This window comes from Impatiens glandulifera, chromosome 4 (genome assembly GCF_907164915.1).
Source record: "Impatiens glandulifera chromosome 4, dImpGla2.1, whole genome shotgun sequence".
Taxonomy (NCBI): domain Eukaryota; kingdom Viridiplantae; phylum Streptophyta; class Magnoliopsida; order Ericales; family Balsaminaceae; genus Impatiens; species Impatiens glandulifera.
The window spans coordinates 24,737,256-24,744,023 of record NC_061865.1 but is presented as its reverse complement, the minus strand read 5'-3'; the positions used below and the strand labels follow the sequence as shown (position 1 = coordinate 24,744,023).

At 30.2% G+C, this 6,768-nt stretch overlaps 1 long non-coding RNA gene and 1 pseudogene across 2 annotated transcripts; both read left to right on the top strand.

Moving 5' to 3' along the window:
* The first annotated feature begins 565 nt into the window (after positions 1-565).
* LOC124936121 lies at positions 566-1,321 on the top strand. 2 transcript variants are annotated; one of them, XR_007099090.1, is made up of 4 exons: positions 566-597; positions 694-836; positions 930-1,222; positions 1,296-1,321. It is a non-coding gene; the product is annotated as an uncharacterized LOC124936121 (long non-coding RNA). The 2 variants fall into 2 exon arrangements; XR_007099091.1 differs by having other exon boundaries at positions 569-597; positions 689-836.
* A 642-nt stretch (positions 1,322-1,963) lies between these two features.
* LOC124934977 lies at positions 1,964-2,643 on the top strand (annotated as a pseudogene).
* Positions 2,644-6,768: the final 4,125 nt, after the last annotated feature.

The following is a 6,768-nucleotide window of genomic DNA, read 5'->3' as shown; positions in this document are numbered from 1 at the left end:
TATAAGATTATACAAATGGTACCAAATAATTGAAGCACGATTATTAAAAAAAAAATTATTGTAAATTTAAAATAAGTTTTTTAATAGTGATAAAATTTTAATTGTGACAACAAAAATATATGTTATAAGAACAAATTATATGGATGTAAATAAATCAAATTTTCTTCATTTCTATCTAACAAAAAAAAATGGAAGATCTCTCTACTTCTTCTTCTTCTTCTTCCCTCACGTTAAGCCGATATGTTTATATAATGCATTCTTACGGATATGCTTTCTGTAAAGATGGAAATGTATGATTTCTATTCAGGTTAGGGCAAGGATTGAAGTGGCCGTACTCAATTTCCTGAAGATATTGAGTTCTCCGACTTCTGCAATCTCAGATCTTCCTCTGGTACCAATTTGTCTCTTCCGTTATTCTGTTTGAGTTCTAGGTTATGTATTCTAAGTTTGAATGGAAGCAGATAAGTCGGAGATCAAGCAATAGCCGAGTGAGTCGCCCTTTGTTGACTGGCCTCGATACCTCGTGGATTTTCCTCTCGGATTCTTTATGCACCAGGTCTTTGAAGAGGGAGAATGCTGCTAACTCCTTCATCAGAGGTATCAAATTAAGAAACACATCAGACTGCTAATTTGCTTTACAAGATACTTGCAAATACTCATTTGTCTTTCTCCACTTCCCATCCGGTAGTCTAGTCTGGAAGATGATGGAGACGTGTTATCAAATATTGATTCTCGAGAAGAGAGTCACTCAGAGAGAACTGTTTTACAAGCTGATTAGCAATTCTCCTGAATACTTCCCATCTCAGTTGGAAGTTAACAGGACTATTCAAGGCCATGTAATTCCCCTCTCTTTCATTCTGTTAATGATCCAATGTATATGGTGATTGATTGTGTTGGTTGAGGCATACTAAAGTTAAAAAGCTAAACAGATTTGGTGTCATTGCTCCAATGTACCCGTTACAGTCTTGGAATCATGGCATCTTCCAGAGGGGCAGTTTCTGGGCGTCTATCTCTTCAGGCATTCATTCCATTACTACGAACTTAGATACTCATAATTGTTCAACTGAATGTTTTACTATCTTTCTGCAACTAGGAGCCAAATCAAGAGGTTGTGGAATGTGCTGCATGTGGATCATCAGGTTATGCTATTACAGGAGACTTGGCTTTGTTAGAGAAATTGGTTGCAAAAACCGATGCTCGCTACATCATTGTGGTGGAGAAGGTAAGTAAACAAACATATTGATTCCATATTTCATTTATGTACTCAAAATGGTTTAATTGTTATATATATATAGTAATCCCCCACAGTTCAATGGATTCCTTGAACTGTAATAATATCCCATGGATTGTATTTCATACTTAGAGTTGATTTTACCTTATGCTGATTAAAGAGAAATATTATATATTTCAGTTGAGTTCAAATTAGCTGAATTTGTATGCTGTTAGTTCTTCTATATGCAATTTGATCATTGAATAATACTTTATTCAACTTGCACTAACACATTGATGATTAAAGGACATAAAATAACAGTGCGATTCAAGACAAAATATTACAGGCAAAAATGAGACAGAAGTGATAAGTTAATGAACAAAAATGAGATTAATTTGCTTCAAAATGAAATAAGTTAATGGTAAATGATTTGATTTTTTCCTTTATATGAATGTAAATTTGCATAATTTGATATCGTTTGGGGGCACATAGGTTGTTTTTTCTTCATTAAATTCTTTTATCAATTGGGCTGTGTTCATTCCTGCTTGAAGGAAATGATTTTAGAAGGGCTTGAGCGAAAGTGAAGATATGGTTGATTTATTATGACTTGTGTATTTTCTTTTTAACTTGGTATTTGTGGATGTACTAACATTGAATTATTTAGATAATTGTTCTATTAAAATCTATAGAATGGGCTACTCCGAGTAAAAGCATTGTTGACCAAATATATTTTATGTCATTATTTTCTGTATTTTCTACCGTTTTATAAGTTTGTGTAAATTTATAGTTTTTATTGTCAAATATAGATTCTTCCTGCACCGTTTGAGCCGTGCTTATCCAGAGTTGCCTATTCTTGGCCTGGTTGACTGGTAGGACATTATATAATACTGAGTTCGTTGTCACATAAATTCCATACATTTATATTTGTATGTTGATATTCAAGGAATCCAGCAGGACTGGCAGTTTTATGTACATTCAAATATGGAAGCATTGGAATGGGACTGGAGGCATATAAATATGGTGCTTTCTTTAGTTCTTTTGATGTATAAAGTTGAATAAAATTGGACTAACTATCTTTATGGCAGCTTGCAATGTTAAATGGCTAGGAATTCGAAGAGATGATTTGGAACTCATACCGGAACAATCTTTCATTCCTCTCAAACCACGGGACCTTCAAATAGAGAAAAGCTTGTTGTCCTTGGGATTTTACAGGTTTAAAATTGAAGGCCAAATTTTAGTTTGTCGGGCTTAATATAAACAGGTTATTGATGAGAAGTTAGTTAACTAATTGTAGGAGAAGTATAGAGAAGAAGTTGAAATGATGGTTGAGAGGGGTCAAAGAGCAGAGATTGAAGCTCTCTATTTCCATGGATTTGATTTCTTGGGTAAGTACTTGGCAAAGAAAATTGTTCAAGCAAGCTACATATGATATAGCATTTACGAAAGATCTAGATCTTTTTATTTGATTGCCTTTTATTAAAGGCTTGTTTTGGGTTATTAATTTGCATAGTTAACCCATTAGGATAACTCAAATTGTCAAAGTAGGTGCTTAAAATGTTATAGATTTAATTGACTAATGGATTCAATTTTCACTTTAAATATTGTGGAGGGGATATTTTTCAAATTAATAAAATGAAATAATAATATAAATGGAATATGTTTAAAATAAAATTATTAATTACCTCAATTGACATATATTAGAGAAGTTTGATTTCTATTAAAAATCCTTTATATTAACAATTTATATGGTATGAATTAGGGTGGGGAAAAGGTTTAATTTAGTCGGTTTATTTCTCAAAAAATTCATTCCAACAATTAGTGTTGGTTTTTTAAATTTTTTATCCGTTTGTTGACGATTATAAGATTGGTTTAGTTGGTTTATCAGATTTTTAATGTCGATTTTGATAGTCGAAAATTAACAAATATATATATATAATATAATAAACTAACAAATGGAAAAAATTAATTTATAAATATTTTTGTAATTAAAATTCTTATAAATTATGTAATAAAACTACGATTTAATTTAAAAGAAAATTTGTTAGAATATTAATAATTCAATAAGTTTAAAAAAAATATAAATATATGCTTGTTAAAATTCACACCCTTAACACACAAAAAAGATTATTTTTATCGTTACTATTATGGTAGAAAGAGATATAATAAAAAAAAATTATTTTCAAATATGAATATAAATTGTCCGTTGGTCAATTAATTTGTCGGTCTTTTATTATCTAATTGTCAACTAAACTAGTTAAGGGTCGTTACAGAAAATTATGATCGAGTCAAAACTTATGAGGACGATTACTTACCCCCTAATATGAAGGGTCTATATATTATTGATATGGTATAAACTATAGAATATAAAATATACAAAGTTTTTTTTGGATAAATAATTAATTCTTATTCAAACGAGTAGTTACATATAAAATATTAATTTGTAAACAATAAAAAAAATTGAAGGCTAAATAGTATAACAAATTTATAAAAACTAAAATTTCAATAGAAAAGATTCAAACATGTCTTGAATTTTATATAAGATCTTGTTTTAGTTTAATAACTAAGTAAAACAATCTGAGCAAACCAATCATACAGAGTTAAATTATTTTTTCAATTGACGATTATTAGGCATCAAACCTTCTATTATAAACTAAGAGTATTATTTTATTATAAAAATTAAAATATCATACTTAACCAAAATATTACATCAAATTATATTTGAATAATGAAAAAAAAAATATAAAGAAAATATTTTTTATCTAAGCACGAACAAAATAAATTGTCATTTATCCCCTCTTCTAGCCTAACGACAATAAGAGGTGGATATTAACCCTAAGGTTTTGGGTTCAAGTCCGTGTGCTACATACTTAATTCATTTCACATTTTTTTTTCAAAAAAAAAATAAAAAAACTTGTCTCTCTCTTTATGTTTATATAAAATATAAGAATATAATATAAAGATAAAAAAATAAGTATTCTTTCATTATTTCAATTAAAGTAATAATATTAACTTTTATTTTATTTAACTTTTTTTTTATCATTATTATTTTCATTTTTTTAATAATATATTATCATTATTTAATGAGAATTTTATATTTTATATTATCTTTTAAAATATTAATTGATTATATACAAATAAATGTATACTTTTATCTAACTATGTTATTATTTTATTCTGTTATTAAATAGTATTATTAATACAGTTAAATTAATAAAAAAATATATATAATACTTACAATTCTACTTTAACAGAAACTAATTAAATAATATTTAAATTTAAATCGCAACTAATTAATAATTATACATATAACCAAATTAAAAAAATATTTTATAGCTCTTAACATAATTTTGGTCGTTAATTTTAAACTATTTAAAGCATAGTTTTGAAACCCGATATGGCTCGGCCCGTCGGTGAAACCGGCAAACCCGATTAACCGGTCCTCAAATCAGATGGGTTGATGAAAAAAAATCAGAAATGCAATTAACCCAGTTAAACTCGTTCAATTCGCCGGTTGGACCGGAAATCTGGCAGCCCGTATTAACCTAGTGTGTTTATCCTATTTTTTTTTATTATAAAAAATCATTTATTTTCTTTCTCACTTATCACTCTCGGTTATCCTCTTCCCGTTTTTTGGTTCCCATTGGATTTACCTATTTCTAGATTCATGTGGGTAGATTACAAATTTTTAGTTCTAGACACTGAGAATGACAAACTATTGTATTCACCTTAAGCTCCTCCTCCTATTTGAACTATCTAATTATGTTTTTACCCGACTAATAAAACAATTTAAGGTGACATTGTAAGTAGAGTGGTCAAAAGGGCCAATCCATGGTGGGGCGGGCCTACCCACCAAAACCCATCGTTTGACGGGTCGACGATGAGCCGACCACGATCCTAGCGGTCTAAAAATTCCCAACCCAACCTAAGGTGGATTGCGAGTTAGGCAGGCCAGCCCGCGGGTTGTCTCACTAAAAATAAAAATAAATAAAAATCATTAATGGTTCTAGAAAATAAGAGTTCAAGAACATGATCAAATAGTCATAATACACACCAAACAAGAGTCTTGATCAAGAATCATTTGTCATACGTCGCGAAACTTCAATTTGTTGCAAATTTTAACATGACGCCACAATGTAGAAGTCCCGTAATGTTTACCCCCATATTTATACTATTTTTTGCATCCATTACATTCAACTTTTTCAATATTATCAATACCCTTCATTTTCTTAAAATACATCCTAATATCATAATATTCCTTAGACTTTTTAGATGACCCTTCATCATGCTTAACACTTTCAAATTCATCAACATCCAAATTAATATCTTAATTTTGAGAGGAGTCCATTTTGAAAATGAATCTATTATTTAACAGAATATTAAGTTTCAGACTTTTAGTGTGAAACTTCTGGAACGGGAACCAAGTTTGAATCCACAAACCCTTGAAGGCGAGAACGAATAGAAGAAAGTCGGAACAAATAGAAGTAGCCGACTGCTGCAGTGCTGCCTGGGAGAGAAAAAAACTAGGGTTATGCGGTATATGCATATAAGGCTATAAATCATATTAGATTTTTTTGTCAACCTACGGGCCAACCCAAGCCCGACCCGCCTAGGCCCGCGACCCGAGTGGGATTGCCCATGTATGACCACTTCCAAATGGGTTGATAATATTTCAACCCAATCCATCTAAATTATTTGGCGGGGCGGGCTAACCCAACAGGCCTAACCCAAATTGACGACTCTAATTGTAAGTCATAACTTAAATTTAGTTTCTTCTCCAGATAAGCATAGTTATCTAAAAATCGGAGGTTATAGTTTGATTTGAAACATTGTCCCTCGCATAATCCATTTATGTTTCTTTTATTTTAACTTCTTTTATATTATTGTCACTATATTTTGTCAAAATTTGTCTTATTTTTGAGGTTCATACTTCATATAGTTTTTTTTGGAAAATGACATAATGTCATTTAATTAAAAAGCCCCAATAAAGGGAAAAAAATATACATGAGTTCATGAATTAGAGAAAAAAACAATTGCTCTAATTTTAAAAAACTAGAATTACAAACTAAATGAATAAACACAAACAAAACATTCAAACAAATGAATTACAATTTTTCAAACAAACAATAATAAGTTTATAATCTCACTTTGAAGTTGCTAGATCGAGTGACTTCACCATAATTAATGCCCCAATTTTGACATAAACACCAATCTTACTCGCTTTTGGGAATTCATCTCCAACTACGAACAAAGGAATTTTCATCAAACTTAATGCTCTTCCAAACGTCATCAACACCATATCTCACCTTCGTGAAGACTCTTGAGTTTCTTTTTATCCAAACATGGTAAACTATAGAAGTAAAACCACATTTAAATATATTTGAATGAAATAGATTACCTTTAGCTTTCAAAATGGCCACCTCCTTGATATCAATCCAATCCGAGGGGACAAAAGCTAACTCCATAGCTTTTATAAACAACCTCCATAACTCGAATGTAAACGGACATCCGTCAAATAAATTATCCATCGTCTCTTCATTTTCATCACAAAGTAGGCATTT